Here is a 23103-nt window from a genome sequence, read left to right as displayed (position 1 = left end):
GTGTGTATTTAGAGAGATTGGAACATGGACACCGTGTGTGTTCACTGTGTGTACTGAGAGAGATCGGAACATGGACACAGTGTGTGGTCACTGTGTGTACTGAGATAGATTGCAACTTGGACAGAGCATGGGATCACTCGTGTACTGAGAGAGATCGGAACATGGACACAGGATGTGGTCACTATGTGGACTGAGAGAGATCGGAACATGGACACAGTGTGTGGTCAGTTTTTGTAATTAGAGAGATCGGAACATGGACACATTGTGTGATCACAGTGTGCACTGAGAGAGATCGGAACAAGGACACAGTGTGTGGTCAATGTCTCTACTGAGACAGATCGGAACATTGACGCAGGGTGTGGTCACTGTGTGTACTTAGAGAGATTGAAACATGGACACAATGTGTGGTCACTGTGTGTACTGAGAGAGATTGGAACATGGACACAGGGTGTGGTCACTGTGTGCACTGAGAAAGATCGGAACATGGATACAGTGTTTGGTCACAGTTTGTAATGAGAGAGATCGGAACATGAACACAGTGTGTGGTCACTGAGTGTACTGAGAGAAATCGGAACATGGGCACAGTGTGTGGTCATTATGTGTTCTGAGAGAGATCGGAACATGGACACAGTGTGTGGTCACTGTGTGGACTGAGAGAGATCGGAACATGGACACAGTGTGTGGTCAGTGTTTGTATTTAGAGAGATCGGAACATGGACACAGTGTGTGGTCACTGTGTGTACTGAGTGAGATCGGAACAAGGACACAGTGTGTGGTCGCTGTGTGTTCTGAGAAATATCTGATCACGGACACTGTGTGGTCACTGTGTGTTCAGAGAGAGATCGGATCATGGACACAGTGTGTGGTCACTGTGTGTTCTGAGAGAGATCGGAACATGGACACAGTGTGTGGTCACTGTCTTCACTGAGCGAGATCGGAACTTGGACACAATGTGTGTTCACTGTGTGCACTGAGAGAGATCGGAACTTGGACACAGTGTGTGGTCACTGAGTGTACTGAGAGAAATCGGAAAATGGACACAGCGTGTGGCCACTGTGTGTTCTGAGAGAGATCGGAACATGGACACAGTGTGTGGTCACTGTGTGTTCTGAGAGACATCGGAACATGGACACAGTGTGTGGTCACTGTCTGTACTAAGCGAGGGCGGAACATGGACATAGTGTGTGGTCAGTGTGTGCACTGAGAGAGATTGGAACATGGACACAGCGTGTGGTCAGTGTGTGTGTTTAGAGAGATCGGAACATGGACACGGTGTGTGGTCACTGTGTGTACTGAGAGAGATCGGAACATGGACACAGTGTTTGGTCACTGTGTGTACTGAGAGAGATCGGAACATGGACACAGTGTGTGGTCACTGTGTGCACTGAGAGAGATCGGAACATGGACACAGTGTGTGGTCACTGTGTGTACTGAGAGAGATCGGAACATGGACACAGTGTGTGGTCAGTGTGTGTACTGAGAGAGATCGGAACATGGACACAGTGTGTGGTCAGTGTGTGTACTGAGAGGGATCGGAACATGGACACAGCGTGTGCTGACTCTGTGTACTGAGAGGGATCGGAACATGGACACAGTGTGTGGTCACTGTGTGTACTGAGAGAAATCGGAACATGGACACAGTGTGTGGTCCCTGTAGTGAGAGAGATCGGAACATGGGCACAGTGTTTGGTCACTTTGTGTACTGAGAGAGATCGGAACATGGACACAGTGTGTGTTCACTGTACTGATAGACATCGGAATATGGACACAGTGTGTGCTCAGCGTGTGTACTGAGAGAGATCAGAACACGGACACAATGTGTGGTCACTGTGTGTACTGAGAGAGATCGGAACATGGACACAGTGTGTGGTCACTGTGTGTACTGAGCAGATCGGAACATGGACACAATGTGTGGCCAGTGTGTGTACTGAGAGGGATCGGAACATGGACACAGTGTGTGCTGACTCTCTGTACTGAGAGGGATCGGAACATGGACACAGTTTGTGGTCACTGTGTGTACTGAGAGAAATCGGAACATGGACACAGTGTGAGGTCAGTGTAGTGAGAGAGATCGGAACATGGGCACAGTGTTTGGTCATTGTGTGCACTGAGAGAGATCGGAACATGGACACAGTGTGTGGTCACTGTACTGAGAGACATCGGAATATGGACACAGTGTGTGGTCACTCTGTGTACTGAGAGAGATCGGAACATGGACACAGAGTGTGGTCACTCTGTGTACTGAGAGAGATCCGAACATGGACACAGTGTGTCGTCACTGTGTGTACTCAGAGAGATCGGAACATTGACACAGTGTGTGGTCACTGTGTGTACTGAGAGAGATCGGAACATGGACAGAGTGTGTGGTCAGTATGTGTACTGAGAGGGATCGGAACATGGACACAGCGTGTGCTGACTCTGTGTACAGAGAGGGATCGGAACATGGACACAGTTTGTGGTCACTGTGTGTACTGAGAGAAATCGGAACATGGACACAGTGTGTGGTCACTGCAGTGAGAGAGATCGGAACATGGGCACAGTGTTTGGTCATTGTGTGTACTGAGTGAGATCGGAACATGGACACAGTGTGTTGTCACTGTCTGTACTGAGCGAGATCGGAACATGGACACAGTGTGTGGTCACCGTGTGTCCTGATAAGATCGGGACATGGACACAGTATGTGGTCACTGTCTGGAGTTAGCGAGATCGCGACATCGACATGGTGTGTGGTCACTGTGTGTACTGAGTGAGATCGGAACATGGACACAGTGTGTGGTCACTGACTGTACTAATCGAGGGCGGAACATGGGCACAGTGTGTGGTCAGTGTGTGTACTGAGAGAGATTGGAACATGGACACAGCGTGTGGTCAGTGTGTGTGTTTAGAGAGATCGGAACATGGACAAGGTGTGTGGTCACTGTGTGTTCTGAGAGAGATCGGAACATGGACACAGTGTGTGGCCACTGTATGTACTGAGAGAGATCAGAACATGGACACAGTGTGTGGTCACTTTAGTGAGAGAGATCGGAACATGGGCACAGTGTTTGGTCACTGTACTGAGAGATATCGGAATATGGACACAGTGTGTGGTCACTGTGTGCACTGAGAGAAATCGGAACATGGACACAGCATGTGGTCACTGTGTGTACTGAGAGAGATCGGAACATGGACACAATGTGTGGTCACTGTGTGTAGTGAGAGAGATCGGAACATGGACACAATGTGTGGTCACTGCAGTGAGAGAGATCGGAACATGTGCACAGCGTGTGGTCACTGTGTGTACTGAGAGAGATCGGAACATGGACACAGTGTGTGGTCACTGTGTGTATTTAGAGAGATCAGAACATGGACACAGTGTGTGGTCACTGTCTTCACTGAGTGAGATCGGAACATGGACACAGTGTGTGGTCACTGTGTGCACTGAGAGAGATTGCAACTTGGACACAGCATGGGATCACTCGTGTACTGAGAGAGATCGGAACATGGACGCAGGATGTGGTCACTATGTGGACTGAGAGAGATCGGAACATGGACACAGTGTGGGGTCAGTTTTTGTATTTAGAGAGATCGGAACATGGACACATTGTGTGATCACACTGTGTACTGGGAGAGATCGGAACAAGGACACAGTGTGTGGTCAATGACTGTACTGAGACAGATCGGAACATTGACGCAGGGTGTGGTCACTGTGTGTACTTAGAGAGATCGGAACATGGACACAATGTGTGGTCACTGTGTGTACTGAGAGAGATTGGAACATGGACAGAGGGTTTGGTCACTGTGTGTACTGAGAAAGATCGGAACATGGATACAGTGCGTGGTCTCGGTTTGTAATGAGAGAGATCGGAACATGAACACAGTGTGTGGTCGCTGAGTGTACTGAGAGAAATCGGAACATGGGCACAGTGTGTGGTCACTATGTGTTCTGAGAGAGATCGCAACATGAACACCGTGTGTGGTCACTGTGTGGACTGAGAGTGATCGGAACATGGACACAGTGTGTGGTCAGTGTTTGTATTTAGAGAGATCGGAACATGGACACAGTGTGTGGTCACTGTGTGTACTGAGAGAGATCGGAACATGGACACAGTGTGTGGTCAGTGTGTATACTGAGAGGGATCTCAACATGCACACAGCGTGTGATGACTGTGTGTACTGAGCGGGATCGGAACATGGACACAGTGTGTGGTCACTGTGTATACTGAGAGAAATCGGAACATGGACAGTGTGTGGTCACTGTCGTGAGAGAGATTGGAACATGGGCACAGTGTTTTATCACTGTGTGCACTGACAGAGATCGGAACATGGACACAGTGTGTGGTCACTGTACTGAGAGACATCGGAATATGGACACAGTGTGTGGTCACTCTGTGTACTGAGAGAGATCGGAACATGGACACAGTGTGTGGTCGCTGTGTGTACTGAGAGAGATCGGAACATGGACACAGTGTGTGCTCAGCGTGTGTACTGAGAGAGATCAGAACACGGACACAATGTGTGGTCGCTGTGTGTACTGAGAGAGATCGGAACATGGATGCAGCGTGTGGTCACTGTACTGACAGACATCGGAATAAGGACACAGTGTGTGATCACTGTGTGTACTGAGAGAGATCGGAACATGGACACGGTTTGTGGTCACTGTGTGTACTGAGAGAGATCGGAACATGGACACAGTGTGTGGTCACTGTACTGAGAGATATCGGAATATGGACACAGTGTGTGGTCACTGTGTGTACTGAGAGAGATCGGAACATGGACACAGCGTGTGGCCACTGTGTGTACTGAGTGAGATCGGAACATGGACACAGTGTGTGGGCACTGTGTGTTCTGAGAGAGATCGGATTATGGACATAGTATGGTCACTGTGTGTACTGAGAGAGATCGGAACATGGACACAGTGTGTGGTCACTGTTTGTAATGATAGAGATCGGAACATGGACACAGTGTGTGGTCACTGTGTGTACTGAGACAGATCGGAACATGGACACAGTGTGCGGTCACTGTACTGAGAGAGATCGGAACATGGACACAGTGTTTCGTCACTGTGTGTACTGAGAGAGATCGGAACATGGACACAATGTGTGGTCCTGTGTGTATTTAAAGAGATCGGAACATGGACACAGTGTGTGGTCACTGTCTTCACTGAGCGAGATCGGAACATGGACACGGTTTGTGGTCACTGTGTGTACTGAGAGAGATCGGAACATGGACACAGTGTGTGGTCACTGTACTGAGAGATATCGGAATATGGACACAGTGTGTGGTCACTGTGTGTACTGAGAGAGATCGGAACATGGACACAGTGTGTGGTCAGTGTGTGTACTGAGAGAGATCGGAACATGGACACAGTGTGTGGTCACTGTGTGTACTGAGAGATATCGGAACATGGACACAGTGTGTGGTCACTGTACTGAGAGAGATCGGAACATGGATACAGTGTTTGGTCACTGTGTGTGCTGAGAGAGATCGGAACATGGACACAATGTGTCGTCCGGTGTGTGTACTGAGAGAGATCGGAACATGGACACAGTGTGTGGTCACTGTCTGTACTGAGAGAGATCGGAACATGGACACAGTATGTTGTCACTGTCTGTACTTAGCCAGATCGGGAAATGGACACGGTGTGTGGTAACTGTTTGTACTGAGTGAGATCGGAACATGGACACAGTGTGTGGTCACTGTCTGTACTAAGCGAGGGCGGAACATGGACACAGTGTGTGGTCAGTGTTTGTACTGAGATAGATTGGAACATGGACACAGCGTGTGGTCACTGTCTGCCCTGAGAGAGATCGGAACATGGACACAGCGTGTGGTCATTTTGTGAACTGATAGAGATCGGAACATGGACACAGCTTGTGGTCACTGTGTGTACTGAGAGAGATCGGAACATGGACACAGTGTGTGGTCAGTGTGTGTACTGAGAGAGATCGGAACATGGACACAGTTTGTGGTCACTGTGTGTACTGAGAGAGATCGGAACATGGACACAGTGTGTCGTCACTGAGTGAACTGAGAGAGATCGGAACATGGACACAGTGTGTGGTCACCGTGTGTACTGAGAAAGATCGGGACATGGACACAGTGAGTGGTCATTGTGTGTACTGAGTGAGATCGGAACATGGACACAGTGTGTGGTCACTATGTGTACTGAGTGAGATCGGAACATGGACACAGTGTGTGGTCACTGACTGGACTAAGCGAGGGCGGAACATGGGCACAGTGTGTGGTCAGTGTGTGTACTGAGAGAGATTGGAACTTGGACACAGCATGTGGTCAGTGTGTGTGTTTAGAGAGATCGGAACGTGAACACAGTGTGTGGTCACTGTATGTACTGAGAGAGATCGGAACATGGACACAGTGTGTGGTCACTGTGTGTTCTGAGAGAGATCAGATCATGGACACAGTGTGGTCACTGTGCGTTCTGAGAGAGATCGGAACATGGACACAGTGTGTGGTCACTGTTTGTAATGATAGAGATCGGAACATGGACACAGTGTGTGGTCACTGTATGTACTGAGAGAGATCGGAACATGGACACAGAGTTTGGTCACCGTGTGTACTGAGAGAGATCGGAACATGGACACAGTGTGTTGTCACTGTGAGTAGTGAGAGCGATTGGAACATGGACAAAGTGTGTGGTCAGTGTGTGTAATGAGAGAGATCGGAACATGGACACAGTGTGTAGTCACTGTGTGTACTGTGAGATATCGGAACATGGATACAGTGTGTGGTCTCTGTGTCTATTGAGAGACATCGGAACATGGACACCGTGTGTGCTGACTCTGTGTACTGAGAGGGATCGGAACATGGACACAGTGTGTGGTCACTGTGTGTACTGAGTGAAATCGGAACATGGACACAGTGTGTGGTCACTGTAGTGAGAGAGATCGGAAAATGGGCACAGTGTTTGGTCACTGTGTGTACTGAGAGAGATCGGAACATGGACACAGTGTGTGGTCACTGTGTGTACTGAGAGAGATCGGAAAATGGACACAGTGTGTGCTCAGTGTGTGTACTGAGAGAGATCAGAACACGGACACAATGTGTGTTCACTGTGTGTACTGAGAGAGATCGGAACATGGACACAGTGTGTGGTCACTGTGTGCATTTAGAGAGATCGGAACATGGACACAGAGTGTGGTCACTGTGTGTATTTAGAGAGATCGGAACATGGACACCGTGTGTGTTCACTGTGTGTACTGAGAGAGATCGGAACATGGACACAGTGTGTGGTCACTGTGTGTACTGAGATAGATTGCAACTTGGACAGAGCATGGGATCACTCGTGTACTGAGAGAGATCGGAACATGGACACAGGATGTGGTCACTGTGTGGACTGAGAGAGATCGGAACATGGACACAGTGTGTGGTCAGTTTTTGTAATTAGAGAGATCGGAACATGGACACATTGTGTGATCACAGTGTGCACTGAGAGAGATCGGAACAAGGACACAGTGTGTGGTCAATGTCTTTACTGAGACAGATCGGAACATTGACGCAGGGTGTGGTCACTGTGTGTACTTAGAGAGATTGAAACATGGACACAATGTGTGGTCACTGTGTGTACTGAGAGAGATTGGAACATGGACACAGGGTGTGGTCACTGTGTGTACTGAGAAAGATCGTAACATGGATACAGTGTGTGGTCACAGTTTGTAATGAGAGAGATCGGAACATGAACACAGTGTGTGGTCACTGAGTGTACTGAGAGAAATCGGAACATGGGCACAGTGTGTGGTCATTATGTGTTCTGAGAGAGATCGGAACATGGACACAGTGTGTGGTCACTGTGTGGACTGAGAGAGATCGGAACATGGACACAGTGTGTGGTCAGTGTTTGTATTTAGAGAAATCGGAACATGGACACAGTGTGTGGTCACTGTCTGTACTGAGCGAGGGCGGAACATGGACACAGTGTGTGGTCAGTGTGTGTACTGAGAGAGATTGGAACTTGGACACAGCATGTGGTCAGTGTGTGTGTTTAGAGAGATTGGAACATGGACACAGTGTGTGGTCACTGTGTGTACTGAGTGAGATCGGAACAAGGACACAGTGTGTGGTCGCTGTGTGTTCTGAGAAATATCTGATCACGGACACTGTGTGGTCACTGTGTGTTCAGAGAGAGATCGGATCATGGACACAGTGTGTGGTCACTGTGTGTTCTGAGAGCGATCGGAACATGGACACAGTGTGTGGTCAGTGTTTGTATTTAGAGAGAAGGAACATGGGCACAGTATGTGGCCACTGTCTGTCCTGAGCGAGATCGGAACATGGACACAGTGTGTGGTCACCGTGTGTACTGAGAGAGATCGGAACATGAACACAGTATGTGGTCACTGTCTATAATTAGCGAGATCGGGACAAGGACACCGTGTGTGGTCACTGTTTGTACTGAGTGAGATCGGAACATGGACACAGTTTGTGGTCACTGTCTGCACTAAGCGAGGGCGGAACATGGACACAGTGTGCGGTCAGTGTGTGCACTGAGAGAGATTGGAACATGGACACAGCGTGTGGTCAGTGTGTGTGTTTAGAGAGATTGGAACATGGACACAGTGTGTGGTCACTGTGTGTTCTGAGAGAGATCGGATCATGGACACAGTGTGTTCACTGTGCGTTCTGAGAGAGACCTGATCATGGACACAGTGTGTGGTCACTGTCTTCACTGAGCGAGATCGGAACTTGGACACAATGTGTGTTCACTGTGTGCACTGAGAGAGATCGGAACATGGACACAGTGTGTGGTCACTGAGTGTACTGAGAGAAATCGGAAAATGGACACAGCGTGTGGCCACTGTGTGTTCTGAGAGAGATCGGAACATGGACACAGTGTGTGGTCACTGTGTGTTCTGAGAGACATCGGAACATGGACACAGTGTGTGGTCACTGTCTGTACTAAGCGAGGGCGGAACATGGACATAGTGTGTGGTCAGTGTGTGCACTGAGAGAGATTGGAACATGGACACAGCGTGTGGTCAGTGTGTGTGTTTAGAGAGATCGGAACATGGACACGGTGTGTGGTCACTGTGTGTACTGAGAGAGATCGGAACATGGACACAGTGTTTGGTCACTGTGTGTACTGAGAGAGATCGGAACATGGACACAGTGTGTGGTCAGTGTGTGTACTGAGAGAGATCGGAACATGGACACAGTTTGTGGTCACTGTGTGTACTGAGAGAGATCGGAACATGGACACAGTGTGTGGTCACTGTGTGGACTGAGAGAGATCGGAACATGGACTCAGTGTGTGGTCACCGTGTGTACTGAGAAAGATCGGGACATGGACACAGTGTGTGGTCACTGTGTGTACTGAGTGAGATCGGAACATGGACACAGTGTGTGGTCACTATGTGTACTGAGTGAGATCGGAACATGGACACAGTGTGTGGTCACTGACTGGACTAAGCGAGGGCGGAACATGGGCACAGTGTGTGGTCAGTGTGTGTACTGAGAGAGATTGGAACTTGGACACAGCATGTGGTCAGTGTGTGTGTTTAGAGAGATCGGAACGTGAACACAGTGTGTGGTCACTGTATGTACTGAGTGAGATCGGAACATGGACACAGTGTGTGGTCACTGTGTGTTCTGAGAGAGATCGGATCATGGACACAGTGTGGTCACTGTGCGTTCTGAGAGAGATCGGAACATGGACACAGTGTGTGGTCACTGTTTGTAATGATAGAGATCGGAACATGGACACAGTGTGTGGTCACTGTGTGTACTGAGAGAGATCGGACCATGGACACAGAGTGTGGTCACCGTGTGTACTGAGAGAGATCGGAACATGGACACAGTGTGTTGTCACTGTGAGTAGTGAGAGCGATTGGAACATGGACAAAGTGTGTGGTCAGTGTGTGTAATGAGAGAGATCGGAACATGGACACAGTGTGTAGTCACTGTGTGTACTGTGAGATATCGGAACATGGATACAGTGTGTGGTCTCTGTGTCTATTGAGAGACATCGGAACATGGACACAGTGTGTGCTGACTCTGTGTACTGAGAGGGATCGGAACATGGACACAGTGTGTGGTCACTGTGTGTACTGAGAGAAATCGGAACATGGACACAGTGTGTGGTCACTGTAGTGAGAGAGATCGGAAAATGGGCACAGTGTTTGGTCACTGTGTGTACTGAGAGAGATCGGAACATGGACACAGTGTGTGGTCACTGTGTGTACTGAGAGAGATCGGAACATGGACACAGTGTGTGCTCAGTCTGTGTACTGAGAGAGATCAGAACACGGACACAATGTGTGTTCACTGTGTGTACTGAGAGAGATCGAAACATGGACACAGTGTGTGGTCACTGTGTGAACTGAGAGAGATTGCAACTTGGACACAGCATGGGATCACTCGTGTACTGAGAGAGATCGGAACATGGACACAGGATGTGGTCTGTTTTTGTATTTAGAGAGATCGGAACATGGACACATTGTGTGATCACAGTGTGTACTGGGAGAGATCGGAACAAGGACACAGTGTGTGGTCAATGTCTGTACTGAGACAGATCGGAACATTGACGCAGGGTGTGGTCACTGTGTGTACTTAGAGAGATCGGAACATGGAAACAATGTGTGGTCACTGTGTGTACTGAGAGAGATTGGAACATGGACAGAGGGTGTGGTCACTGTGTGTACTGAGAAAGATCGGAACATGGATACAGTGTGTGGTCACGGTTTGTAATGAGAGAGATCGGAACATGAACACAGTGTGTGGTCACTGAGTGTACTGAGAGAAATCGGAACATGGGCACAGTGTGTGGTCACTATGTGTTCTGAGAGTGATCGGAACATGGACACAGTGTGTGGTCACTGTGTGCATTTAGAGAGATCGGAACATGGACACAGCGTGTGCTCACTCTGTGCACTGAGAGAGATCGGATATGGACACAGTGTGTGGTCACTGTGTGTACTGAGAGAGATCGGAACATGGACACAGTGTGTGGTCACTGTGTGTATTTAGAGAGATTGGAACATGGACACCGTGTGTGTTCACTGTGTGTACTGAGAGAGATCGGAACATGGACACAGTGTGTGGTCACTGTGTGTACTGAGATAGATTGCAACTTGGACAGAGCATGGGATCACTCGTGTACTGAGAGAGATCGGAACATGGACACAGGATGTGGTCACTATGTGGACTGAGAGAGATCGGAACATGGACACAGTGTGTGGTCAGTTTTTGTAATTAGAGAGATCGGAACATGGACACATTGTGTGATCACAGTGTGCACTGAGAGAGATCGGAACAAGGACACAGTGTGTGGTCAATGTCTCTACTGAGACAGATCGGAACATTGACGCAGGGTGTGGTCACTGTGTGTACTTAGAGAGATTGAAACATGGACACAATGTGTGGTCACTGTGTGTACTGAGAGAGATTGGAACATGGACACAGGGTGTGGTCACTGTGTGCACTGAGAAAGATCGGAACATGGATACAGTGTTTGGTCACAGTTTGTAATGAGAGAGATCGGAACATGAACACAGTGTGTGGTCACTGAGTGTACTGAGAGAAATCGGAACATGGGCACAGTGTGTGGTCATTATGTGTTCTGAGAGAGATCGGAACATGGACACAGTGTGTGGTCACTGTGTGGACTGAGAGAGATCGGAACATGGACACAGTGTGTGGTCAGTGTTTGTATTTAGAGAGATCGGAACATGGACACAGTGTGTGGTCACTGTGTGTACTGAGTGAGATCGGAACAAGGATACAGTGTGTGGTCGCTGTGTGTTCTGAGAAATATCTGATCACGGACACTGTGTGGTCACTGTGTGTTCAGAGAGAGATCGGATCATGGACACAGTGTGTGGTCACTGTGTGTTCTGAGAGAGATCGGAACATGGACACAGTGTGTGGTCACTGTCTTCACTGAGCGAGATCGGAACTTGGACACAATGTGTGTTCACTGTGTGCACTGAGAGAGATCGGAACTTGGACACAGTGTGTGGTCACTGAGTGTACTGAGAGAAATCGGAAAATGGACACAGCGTGTGGCCACTGTGTGTTCTGAGAGAGATCGGAACATGGACACAGTGTGTGGTCACTGTGTGTTCTGAGAGACATCGGAACATGGACACAGTGTGTGGTCACTGTCTGTACTAAGCGAGGGCGGAACATGGACATAGTGTGTGGTCAGTGTGTGCACTGAGAGAGATTGGAACATGGACACAGCGTGTGGTCAGTGTGTGTGTTTAGAGAGATCGGAACATGGACACGGTGTGTGGTCACTGTGTGTACTGAGAGAGATCGGAACATGGACACAGTGTTTGGTCACTGTGTGTACTGAGAGAGATCGGAACATGGACACAGTGTGTGGTCACTGTGTGCACTGAGAGAGATCGGAACATGGACACAGTGTGTGGTCACTGTGTGTACTGAGAGAGATCGGAACATGGACACAGTGTGTGGTCAGTGTGTGTACTGAGAGGGATCGGAACATGGACACAGCGTGTGCTGACTCTGTGTACTGAGAGGGATCGGAACATGGACACAGTGTGTGGTCACTGTGTGTACTGAGAGAAATCGGAACATGGACACAGTGTGTGGTCCCTGTAGTGAGAGAGATCGGAACATGGGCACAGTGTTTGGTCACTTTGTGTACTGAGAGAGATCGGAACATGGACACAGTGTGTGTTCACTGTACTGATAGACATCGGAATATGGACACAGTGTGTGCTCAGCGTGTGTACTGAGAGAGATCAGAACACGGACACAATGTGTGGTCACTGTGTGTACTGAGAGAGATCGGAACATGGACACAGTGTGTGGTCACTGTGTGTACTGAGCAGATCGGAACATGGACACAATGTGTGGCCAGTGTGTGTACTGAGAGGGATCGGAACATGGACACAGTGTGTGCTGACTCTCTGTACTGAGAGGGATCGGAACATGGACACAGTTTGTGGTCACTGTGTGTACTGAGAGAAATCGGAACATGGACACAGTGTGAGGTCAGTGTAGTGAGAGAGATCGGAACATGGGCACAGTGTTTGGTCATTGTGTGCACTGAGAGAGATCGGAACATGGACACAGTGTGTGGTCACTGTACTGAGAGACATCGGAATATGGACACAGTGTGTGGTCACTCTGTGTACTGAGAGAGATCGGAACATGGACACAGAGTGTGGTCACTCTGTGTACTGAGAGAGATCCGAACATGGACACAGTGTGTCGTCACTGTGTGTACTGAGAGAGATCGGAACATTGACACAGTGTGTGGTCACTGTGTGTACTGAGAGAGATCGGAACATGGACAGAGTGTGTGGTCAGTATGTGTACTGAGAGGGATCGGAACATGGACACAGCGTGTGCTGACTCTGTGTACAGAGAGGGATCGGAACATGGACACAGTTTGTGGTCACTGTGTGTACTGAGAGAAATCGGAACATGGACACAGTGTGTGGTCACTGCAGTGAGAGAGATCGGAACATGGGCACAGTGTTTGGTCATTGTGTGTACTGAGTGAGATCGGAACATGGACACAGTGTGTTGTCACTGTACTGAGAGACATCGGAATATGGACACAGTGTGTGGTCACTCTGTGTACTGAGAGAGATCGGAACATGGACATAGAGTGTGGTCACTCTGTGTACTGAGAGAGAACCGAACATGGACACAGTGTGTCGTCACTGTGTGTACTGAGAGAGATCGGAACATGGACACAGTGTGTGGTCACTGTGTGTACTGAGAGAAATCGGAACATGGACACATTGTGTGGTCACTGTCGTGAGAGAGATCGGAACATGGGCACAGTGTGTGGTCACTGTGTGTACTGAGAGAGATCGGAACATGGACACAGTGTGTGGTCACTGCAGTGAGAGAGATCGGAACATGTGCACAGCGTGTGGTCACTGTGTGTACTGAGAGAGATCGGAACATGGACACAGTGTGTGGTCACTGTGTGTACTGAGAGAGATTGGAACATGGACACAGTGTGTGGTCACTGTGTGTATTTAGAGAGATCGGAACATGGACACAGTGTGTGGTCACTGTGTGTATTTAGAGAGATCGGAACATGGACACAGTGTGTGGTCACTGTCTTCACTGAGCGAGATCGGAACATGGACACAATGTGTGTTCCCTGTGTGTGCTGAGAGAGATCGGAACATGGACAGAGTGTGTGGTCACTGTGTGTATTTAGAGAGATCGGAACATGGACACAATGTGTGGTCACTGTCTTCACTGAGCGAGATCGGAACATGGACACAATGTGTGTTCACTGTGTGTACTGAGAGAGAGCGGAACATGGACACAGTGTGTGGTCACTGTGTGTACTGAGATAGATTGCAACTTGGACACAGCATGGGATCGCACGTGTCCTGAGAGAGATCAGAACATGGACACAGGATGTGGTCACTGTGTGGACTGAGAGAGATCGGAACATGGACACAGTGTGTGGTCAGTTTTTGTATTTAGAGAGATCGGAACATGGACACAGTGTGTGGTCACTGTGTGGACTGAGCGTGATCGGAACATGGACACAGTGTGTGGTCACGGTTTGTAATGAGTCAGATCGGAACATGCACACAATGTGTGGTCACTGTGTGGACTGAGAGAGATCGGAACATGGACACAGTGTGTGGTCACTGTGCGTACTGAGAAAGATCGGAACATGGATACAGTGTGTAGTCACGGTTTGTAATGAGTCAGATCGGAACATGAACACAGTGTGTGGTCACTGTGTGGACTGAGAGAGATCGGAACATGGACACAGTGTGTGGTCAGTGTTTGTATTTAGAGAGATCAGAACATGGACACAGTGTGTGGTCACTGTCTGTACTGAGCGAGGTCGGAATATGGACACAGTGTGTGGTCACCGTGTGTCCTGAGAAAGGTCGGTGCATGGACACAGTATGTGGTCACTGTCTGTAGTTAACGAGATCGCGACATGGACACGGTGTGTGGTCACTGTGTGTACTGACTGAGATCAGAACATGGACACAGTGTGTGGTCACCGTCTGTCCTGAGAAAGATCGGGACATGGACACAGTATGCGGTCACTGTCTGTAGTTAGCGAGATCGCGACGTGGACACGGTGTTTAGTCACTGTGTGTACTGAGTGAGATCGGAACATGGACACAGTATGTGGTCAGTGTGTGTACTGAGAGAGATTGGAACTTGGACACAGGATGTGGTCAGTGTGTGTGTTTAGAGAGATCGGAACATGGACACAGTGTGTGGTCACTGACTGTACTAAGCGAGAGCGGAACATGGACACAGTGTGTGGTCAGTGTGTGTACTGAGAGAGATTGGAACTTGGACACAGGATGTGGTCAGTGTGTGTGTTTAGAGAGATCGGAACATGGACACAGTGTGTGGTCACTGTGTGTACTGAGTGAGATCGGAACATGGACACAGTGTGTGGTCACTGTGTGTTCTGAGAGAGATCGGATCATGGACACAGTGTTTGGTCACTGTATGTTCTGAGAGAGATCGGAACATGGACACAGCGTGTGCTCACTCTGTGTACTGAGAGAGATTGGAACATGGACACAGTGTGTGGTCACTGTGTGTCCTGAGAGAGATCGGAACATGGACACAGTGTGTGGTCACTGTCTTCACTGAGCGAGATCGGAACATGGACACAATGTGTGTTCACTGTGTGTAGTGAGAGAGATCGGAACATGGACACAGTGTGTGGTCACTGTGTGAACTGAGAGAGATGGGCACATGGACACATTGTGTGGTCACTGTGTGCAATGAGAGAGATCGGAACATGAACACAGTGTGTGGTCACTGTGTGTATTTAGAGAGATCGGAACATGGACACAGTGTGTGGTCACTGTCTGCCCTGAGAGAGATCGGAACATGGACACAGCGTATGGTCACTGTGTGAACTGATAGAGATCGGAACACGGACACAGCTTGTGGTCACTGTGTGAACTGAGAGAGATCGGAACATGGACATAGTGTGTGGTCACTGTGTGTACTGAGAGAGATCGGAACATGGACACAGTGTGTGGTCACTGTGTGTACTGAGAGAGATCGGAACATGGACACAGTGTGTGGTCACTGTGTGTACTGCGAGAGATCGGAACATGGACACAGTATGTGGTCACTGTCTATACTTAGCGAGATCGGGACAAGGACACGGTGTGTGGTCACTGTTTGTACTGAGTGAGATCGGAACATGGACACAGTTTGTGGTCACTGTCTGTACTAAGCGAGGGCGGAACATGGACACAGTGTGCGGTCAGTGTGTGTACTGAGAGAGATTGGAACATGGACACAGCGTGTGGTCAGTGTGTGTGTTTAGAGAGATCGGAACATGGACACAGTGTGTGGTCACTGTGTGTACCGAGTGAGATCGGAACATGGACACAGTGTGTGGTCACTGTGTGTTCTGAGAGAGATCGGATCATGGACACAGTGTGTTCACTGTGCGTTCTGAGAGAGACCGGATCATGGACACAGTGTGTGGTCACTGTGTGTTCTGAGAGAGATCGGAACATGGACACAGTGTGTGGTCACTCTGTGTACTGAGAGAGATCGGAACATGGACACAGTGTGTGGTCACTGTGTGTACTGAGAAAGATCGGAACATGGATACAGTGTGTAGTCATGGTTTGTACTGAGTCAGATCGGAACATGAACACAGTGTGTGGTCACTGTGTGAACTGAGAGAGATCGGAACATGGACACAGTGTGTGGTCAGTGTTTGTATTTAGAGACATCAGAACATGGAAACAGTGTGTGGTCAGTGTTTGTATTTAGAGAGATCAGAACATGGACACAGTGTGTGGTCACTGTCTGTACTGAGCGAGGTCGGAACATGGACACAGTGTATGGTCACCGTGTGTCCTGAGAAAGGTCGGTGCATGGACACAGTATGTGGTCACTGTCTGCAGTTAGCGAGATCGCGACATGGACACGGTGTGTAGTCACTGTGTGTCCTGAGTGAGATCGGAACATGGACACAGTGTGTGGGCACTGTGTGTACTGAGTGAGATCGGAACATGGACACAGTGTGTGGTCACTGTGTGTACTGAGTGAGATCAGAACATGGACACAGTGTGTGGTCACTGACTGTAATAAGCGAGGGCGGAACATGGACACAGTGTGTGGTCAGTGTCTGTAGTTAGCGAGGGCGGAACATGGACACAGTGTGTGGTCAGTGTGTGCACTGAGAGAGATTGGAACTTGGACACAGGATGTGGTCAGTGTGTGTGTTTAGAGAGATCGGAACATGGACACAGTGTGTGGTCACTGACTGTACTAAGCGAGAGCGGAACATGGACACAGTGTGTGGTCAGTGTGTGTACTGAGAGAGATTGGAACTTGGACACAGGATGTGGTCAGTGTGTGTGTTTAGAGAGATCGGAACATGGACACAGTGTGTGGTCACTGTGTGTACTGAGTGAGATCGGAACATGGACATAGTGTGTGGTCACTTTGTGTACTGAGAGAGATCGGAACATGGACACAGTGTGTGGTAAGTGTGTGTACTGAGAGAGATCGGAACATGGACACAGTGTGTGGTCACTGTGTGTACTGAGAGAGATCGGAACATGGACACAGTGTGTGGTCACTGTGTGTACTGAGAGAGATCGGAACATGGACACAGTGTGTGGTCAGTGTTTGTATTTAGAGAGATCGGAACATGGACACAGTCTGTGGCCACTGTCTGTCCTGAGCGAGATCGGAACATGGACACAGTGTGTGGTCACCGTGTGTACTGAGAGAGATCGGAACATGAACACAGTATGTGGTCACTGTCTATACTTAGCGAGATCGGGACAAGGACACGGTGTGTGGTCAGTGTTTGTACTGAGTGAGATCGGAACATGGACACAGTTTGTGGTCACTGTCTGTACTAAGCGAGGGCGGAACATGGGCACAGTGTGCGGTCAGTGTGTGTACTGAGAGAGATTGGAACATGGACACAGCGTGTGGTCAGTGTGTGTGTTTAGAGAGATCGGAACATGGACACAGTGTGTGGTTACTGTGTGTACCGAGTGAGATCGTAACATGGACACAGTGTGTGGTCACTGTGTGTTCTGAGAGAGATTGGATCATGGACACAGTGTGTTCACTGTGCGTTCTGAGAGAGACCGGATCATGGACACAGTGTGTGGTCACTGTGTGTTCTGAGAGAGATCGGAACATGGACACAGTGTGTGGTCACTCTGTGTACTGAGAGAGATCGGAACATGGACACAGTGTGTGGTCACTGTGTGTACTGAGAAAGATCGGAACATGGATACAGTGTGTAGTCACGGTTTGTAATGAGTCAGATCGGAACATGAACACAGTGTGTGGTCACTGTGTGGACTGAGAGAGATCGGAACATGGACACAGTGTGTGGTCAGTGTTTGTATTTAGAGACACCAGAACATGGAAACAGTGTGTGGTCAGTGTTTGTATTTAGAGAGATCAGAACATGGACACAGTGTGTGGTCACTGTCTGTACTGAGCGAGGTCGGAACATGGACACAGTGTGTGGTCACCGTGTGTCCTAAGAAAGGTCGGTGCATGGACACAGTATGTGGTCACTGTCTGTAGTTAGCGAGATCGCGACATGGACACGGTGTGTGGTCACTGTGTGTACTGAGTGAGATCGGAACATGGACACAATGTGTGGTCACCGTGTGTCCTGAGAAAGATCGGGACATGGACACAGTATGCGGTCACTGTCTGTAGTTAGCGAGATCGCGACATGGACACGGTGTGTAGTCACTGTGTGTACTGAGTGAGATCGGAACATGGACACAGTGTGTGGTCACTGACTGTACTAAGCGAGGGCGGAACATGGACACAGTGTGTGGTCAGTGTCTGTAGTTAGCGAGGGCGGAACATGGACACAGTGTGTGGTCAGTGTGTGTACTGAGAGAGATTGGAACTTGGACACAGGATGTGGTCAGTGTGTGTGTTTAGAGAGATCGGAACATGGACACAGTGTGTGGTCACTGACTGTAGTAAGCGAGAGCGGAACATGGACACAGTGTGTGGTCAGTGTGTGTACTGAGAGAGATTGGAACTTGGACACAGGATGTGGTCAATGTGTGTGTTTAGAGAGATCGGAACATGGACACAGTGTGTGGTCACTGTGTGTAAAGAGAGATCGGAACATGGACACAGTGTGTGGTCAGTGTGTGTACTGAGACAGATCGGAACATGGACACAGTGTGCGGTCACTGTATGTACTGAGAGAGATGGGCACATGGACACATTGTGTGGTCACTGTGTGCAATGAGAGAGATCGGAACATGGACACAGTGTGTCGTCACTGTGTGTATTTAGAGAGATCGGAACATGGACACAGTGTGTGGTCACTGTCTGCCCTGAGAGAGATCGGAACATGGACACAGCGTATGGTCACTGTATGAACTGATAGAGATCGGAACACGGACATAGCTTGTGGACACTGTGTGAACTGAGAGAGATCGGAACATGGACATAGTGTGTGGTCACTGTGTGTACTGAGAGAGATCGGAACATGGACACAGTGTGTGGTCACTGTGTGTACTGAGAGAGATCGGAACATGGACACAGTGTGTGGTCACTGTGTGTACTGAGAGAGATCGGAACATGGACACAGTGTGTGGTCAGTGTTTGTATTTAGAGAGAAGGAACATGGACACAGTATGTGGCCACTGTCTGTCCTGAGCGAGATCGGAACATGGACACAGTGTGTGGTCACCGTGTGTACTGAGAGAGATCTGAACATGAACACAGTATGTGGTCACTGTCTATAATTAGCGAGATCGGGACAAGGACACGGTGTGTGGTCACTGTTTGTACTGAGTGAGATCGGAACATGGACACAGTTTGTGGTCACTGTCTGCACTAAGCGAGGGCGGAACATGGACACAGTGTGCGGTCAGTGTGTGTACTGAGAGAGATTGGAACATGGACACAGCGTGTGGTCAGTGTGTGTGTTTAGAGAGATTGGAACATGGACACAGTGTGTGGTCACTGTGTGTTCTGAGAGAGATCGGATCATGGACACAGTGTGTTCACTGTGCGTTCTGAGAGAGACCTGATCATGGACACAGTGTGTGGTCACTGTGTGTTCTGAGAGAGATCGGAACATGGACACAGTGTGTGGTCACTGTGTGTTCTGAGATAGATCGGAACATGGACACAGCGTGTGCTCACTCTGTGTAATGAGAGTGATCGGAACATGGACACAGTGTGTGGTCACTGTGTGTCCTGAGAGATATCGGAACATGGACACAGTGTGTGGTCACTGTACTGAGAGAGATCGTAACATGGGCACAGTGTTTGATCACTGTGTGTACTGAGAGAGATCGGAACATGGACACAATGTGTGGTCACTGTGTGAACTGATAGAGATCGGAACATGGACACAGTGTGTGGTCACTGTGTGAACTGAGAGAGATCGGAACATGGACATAGCGTGTGGTCACTGTGTGTACTGAGAGAGATCAAAACATGGACACAGTGTGTGGTCACTGTGTGTACTGAGAGAGATCGGAACATGGACACAGTGTGTGGTCACTGTGTGTACTGAGAGAGATCGGAACATGGACACAGTGTGTGGTCAGTGTGTGTACTGAGAGGGATCGGAACATGGACACAGTCTGTGCTGACTCTGTGTACTGAGAGGGATCGGAACATGGACACAGTGTGTGGTCACTGTGTGTACTGAGAGAAATCGGAACATGGACACAGTGTGTGGTCACTGGAGTGAGAGAGATCGGAACATGGGCACAGTGTTTGGTCACTTTGTGTACTGAGAGAGATCGGAACATGGACACAGTGTGTGGTCACTGTACTGAGAGACATCGGAATATGGACACAGTGTGTGCTCACTCTGTGTACTCAGAGAGATCGGAACATGGACACAGCGTGTGGTCACTCTGTGTACTGAGAGAGATCCGAACATGGACACAGTGTGTCGTCACTGTGTGTACTGAGAGAGATCGGAACATGGACACAGTTTGTGGTAAGTGTGTGTACTGAGAGAGATCGGAACATGGACACAGTGTGTGGTCACTGTGTGTACTGAGAGAGATCGGAACATGGACACAGTGTGTGGTCACTGTGTGTACTGAGAGAGATCGGAACATGGACACAGTGTGTGGTCAGTGTTTGTATTTAGAGAGATCGGAACATGGACACAGTCTGTGGCCACTGTCTGTCCTGAGCGAGATCGGAACATGGACACAGTGTGTGGTCACCGTGTGTACTGAGAGAGATCGGAACATGAACACAGTATGTGGTCACTGTCTATACTTAGCGAGATCGGGACAAGGACACGGTGTGTGGTCAGTGTTTGTACTGAGTGAGATCGGAACATGGACACAGTTTGTGGTCACTGTCTGTACTAAGCGAGGGCGGAACATGGACACAGTGTGCGGTCAGTGTGTGTACTGAGAGAGATTGGAACATGGACACAGCGTGTGGTCAGTGTGTGTGTTTAGAGAGATCGGAACATGGACACAGTGTGTGGTTACTGTGTGTACCGAGTGAGATCGTAACATGGACACAGTGTGTGGTCACTGTGGGTTCTGAGAGAGATTGGATCATGGACACAGTGTGTTCACTGTGCGTTCTGAGAGAGACCGGATCATGGACACAGTGTGTGGTCAGTGTGTGTACTGAGAGAGATCGGAACATGGACACAGTTTGTGGTCACTGTCTGTACTAAGCGAGGGCGGAACATGGACACAGTGTGCGGTCAGTGTGTGTACTGAGAGAGATTGGAACATGGACACAGCGTGTGGTCAGTGTGTGTGTTTAGAGAGATCGGAACATGGACACAGTGTGTAGTCACGGTTTGTAATGAGTCAGATCGGAACATGAACACATTGTGTGGTCACTGTGTGGACTGAGAGAGATCGGAACATGGACACAGTGTGTGGTCAGTGTTTGTATTTAGAGACATCAGAACATGGAAACAGTGTGTGGTCAGTGTTTGTATTTAGAGAGATCAGAACATGGACACAGTGTGTGGTCACTGTCTGTACTGAGCGAGGTCGGAACATGGACACAGTGTGTGGTCACCGTGTGTCCTAAGAAAGGTCGGTGCATGGACACAGTATGTGGTCACTGTCTGTAGTTAGCGAGATCGCGACATGGACACGGTGTGTGGTCACTGTGTGTACTGAGTGAGATCGGAACATGGACACAGTGTGTGGTCACCGTGTGTCCTGAGAAAGATCGGGACATGGACACAGTATGCGGTCACTGTCTGTAGTTAGCGAGATCGCGACATGGACACGGTGTGTAGTCACTGTGTGTACTGAGTGAGATCGGAACATGGACACAGTGTGTGGGCACTGTGTGTACTGAGTGAGATCGGAACATGGACACAGTGTGTGGTCACTGTGTGTACTGAGTGAGATCGGAACATGGACACAGTGTGTGGTCACTGACTGTACTAAGCGAGGGCGGAACATGGACACAGTGTGTGGTCAGTGTCTGTAGTTAGCGAGGGCGGAACATGGACACAGTGTGTGGTCAGTGTGTGTACTGAGAGAGATTGGAACTTGGACACAGGATGTGGTCAGTGTGTGTGTTTAGAGAGATCGGAACATGGACACAGTGTGTGGTCACTGACTGTAGTAAGCGAGAGCGGAACATGGACACAGTGTGTGGTCAGTGTGTGTACTGAGAGAGATTGGAACTTGGACACAGGATGTGGTCAGTGTGTGTGTTTAGAGAGATCGGAACATGGACACAGTGTGTGGTCACTGACTGTAGTAAGCGAGAGCGGAACATGGACACAGTGTGTGGTCACTGTGTGTACTGAGTGAGATCGGAACATGGACACAGTGTGTGGTCATTGTATGTACTGAGAGAGATGGGAACGTGGACACATTGTGTGGTCACTGCGTGTACTGAGAGAGATCGGGACATGCACACAGTGTATGGTCACTGTGTTCTGAGAGAGATCGGATCATGGACACAATGTGTGTTCACTGTGTGTAGTGAGAGAGATCGGAACATGGACACAGTGTGTGGTCATTGTATGTACTGAGAGAGATGGGAACGTGGACACATTGTGTGGTCACTGCGTGTACTGAGAGAGATCGGGACATGCACACAGTGTATGGTCACTGTGTATACTGAGAGAGATCGGAACATAGACACAGTGTGTGGTCAGTGTGTGTACTGAGAGAGATCGGAACA

This window comes from Pristiophorus japonicus, unplaced genomic scaffold, assembly GCF_044704955.1.
Source record: "Pristiophorus japonicus isolate sPriJap1 unplaced genomic scaffold, sPriJap1.hap1 HAP1_SCAFFOLD_394, whole genome shotgun sequence".
NCBI lineage: Eukaryota > Metazoa > Chordata > Chondrichthyes > Pristiophoridae > Pristiophorus > Pristiophorus japonicus.
Note: the sequence above shows the minus strand (reverse complement) of the source record.